Source organism: Molossus molossus, unplaced genomic scaffold (assembly GCF_014108415.1).
Source record: "Molossus molossus isolate mMolMol1 unplaced genomic scaffold, mMolMol1.p scaffold_m16_p_2, whole genome shotgun sequence".
Classification (NCBI taxonomy): domain Eukaryota; kingdom Metazoa; phylum Chordata; class Mammalia; order Chiroptera; family Molossidae; genus Molossus; species Molossus molossus.
The window spans coordinates 111,694,550-111,697,376 of NW_023425355.1; the positions used below are offsets into that span (position 1 = coordinate 111,694,550).

At 36.0% G+C, this 2,827-nt stretch overlaps 1 pseudogene; it reads right to left on the reverse strand.

Annotated features, from left to right (window-relative positions):
• Positions 1-826: 826 nt before the first annotated feature.
• On the reverse strand, positions 827-1,704 carry LOC118635457 (annotated as a pseudogene).
• Positions 1,705-2,827: the final 1,123 nt, after the last annotated feature.

Here is a 2,827-nt window from a genome sequence, read left to right on the forward strand (position 1 = left end):
AGTTGAATGACAAATTCACACCCACATGTGGTCTATGACATCAATAGGAATATAGTGATTCCTTAACAAAGCATCTCTGTTACTTTTTGAAATAAAATTAATGGAATAGAATGTCAAAACTCAAAAGTAACTTAAAGATATTTCACAGATGATCATCTGAAGCTTAGAAAAGTTAAATTATTTTTCTAAATATATTTCACTTTTAGCAACTCATGGCAGTCCTTGTGTATCTAAAAACTAATTACCGTTCCCTACCTCAAAAATAACTTTTTCTGGGAAAATTGGAAAAAAATAGAAAACATTTGACTTTATTGTTGTCCTCTTGCTATTAACAAAACAAAAGGTACATTTTTCCTAGTTCTCAAAATTTAAGCTTCACATCACTGGCTGAAAAAAAATATTCTTGGATCCATCAGCAATTGGAAGAAACACAAATATCCATCAATAGAAGAATGGATAAACACACTGGTATATTCATATAATGAGATATTACTCAGCAATACATATGAATAAATTACTGATAAACACAACAACATTATGCATCTTACATAGAAATTGAGCAAAAGAATGCAGACCCCAAAGAGTACATATAATATTATCCCATTAACATGGATTTCTAGCACAGTTAAAACTGATCTATGGTGATAGAAATCAGAATAATGGTCCCCTATTGGGGAAACTTTCTCAGGTAATATAAATAGTCTATATTTAGTTTGGGGTCTTAATTATATATATTACATATGTAATATATATAATTGTCATATATAATATGTATGCATATATTATTTTATTTTTTTGTACAATCTGGTATTTATTCATACTTTGATCAAAGAAATCCAAAGTCCACCATACTGGAGTGGTTCTGGAATTCCAAGCTGTTTCTTAGGCTGTAGGCTGAATGTCCTCAGCTTGTCATATTCGATGAGGTTTACCCAAGCGATAGACCTAAAGCTGCATTAGCAAAGATGCTAAGAGAAGAACACTTTTCTTCTAGCTGGGGTCTGTGGGTAAGAGATACTGATACAGACAGTGGAAAGAGTCATATATTTCACCCTCATCAGAAAAACTGCAATTCCATGATTTGCTTTATGGTATAAGTATCAGGGAACAAAGCAAGAATGGAGGCCTCCAGCCCCTCCAACTGAGGATCTTACATTTGGACATCGCTTGTGGGACTCTCAGTGATGACAGAGTCCTTTGCCAAATTTGAAGGGCCTAAGGGCTGAGGTGTAAGGGAGCTATGGGAATCTGGAACTACAGGAAATAAAGAGTAAGGTCTGGGTGATGATGTGAGTGAGGTAGGCACATTCTTGGCTGGAGGAATCTGATTTGGTTGCTTTAGTGATAGCTGCTACTGTTCTGCTCCTTCCTCAGTTTGACTTGTCGGTTCCTGAACCAGGTCTTTATTGTTGACTCTGGGAGGTTGAGTTTCAAGGCAAGTTCCTTCTGGAGATTTTTATCTGAAAACATGGTGTAGCTAAATAGAGCCTCCAACTGTTCCTGCTGCGTCTGCATGAATGAGATGAGTTTTGGGTGCTTCTTCAATGTTGTGGGACTGGCTGCATTCTGTGGTATCAAGTTCATGCTGGAATCATCCATGTGGTTAAAAAGGTCTGGCTGGGGATTCTCTGGGGCCATTCTGTTCATCAGAGGTACTGACATCTGGGATGAAACGCCTGTCCTGAAGGCCCTCTGTGTGCCCATTTTCAAGCCGGCCAATGTGTCTCTCTGAAAAGGCAGTTTCTTTAGTCTATGTATGCATATTTTATATATAGTTAATATATATGTGTAATTGCCATGACTCATTGAACACCAGAGATGTATACTGTGTCTGTGTTTATGTATGAAGAAATAGAGTCACACAAATAATTAGAAGAAATGTTTAGTCATTTCACTACATTAAATTCACTTTTATGAAACAAACAAGGATATCACTTTATAGTTGGGTAATTCTTGGCTTCTGATCCCTGTGATCAAACTCTTGGCTCTCTACATTTTATATCTATATGTGATTTTGGAATTTCAATGTTTTTTTCAATAAAGAATTGTTTATATCATGTAGATCAACAGATTTTTGTATATTTGCTTATTCTGTCAATAAGTATAGACTATTGCCCTGGATGGTTTTGCACAGTGGTTAGAGTGTCAGCCTGAGGACCAGAGGGTCCTGGGTTCGATTCCTGGTCAATGGACCATACCTGGGTTCCAGGTTTGATCCACAGCCCCGGTTACAGTTGTGCAGGAGGCAACCAATTAGTGTGTCTCTCTCACATCGCTGCTTCTCTCTCTCTCCTCCCTCCCTTCCTTCCACTCTATCTGAAAAAATCAATGGAAAAATATCCTCAGGTGAGTATTAACAACAACAAAATTAATAAGTATAGAGTATTTATCTTTATAATTGTAATAACCAATGTTATCCCTATAAAGTTAATTAAAAAGGTGTATTTTAGGATGTTCATTTTTACCACTCCTTATGACTTATATCAATAAATTATTTTAGCTGTGGGTAATAAATAACTGGACTAAAATGGCTTAAAGCATAAATACAGTTATGTATATTTAATAAAAAGCCCTGAAATGGATGGTGTCAGAGATGGCCCAGAATTTTAATTATGTACTAAGGACAGTTCTCTCTACCCTTCTATTCTTGTTAACCAGATAAGGGATTTTATAGTTCAGCATATTGTTTCTCCTAGACTGGGTCACATTACTAACCAGAGCAGAATTTTCTTAGCAGGAAAGAAGGAGAAATAGATTTTGAATGAGCAACCGATAAGATATGCCTCAATTTTAATGTCATACTTTAAGAAAATATAAGCCGTTCTCA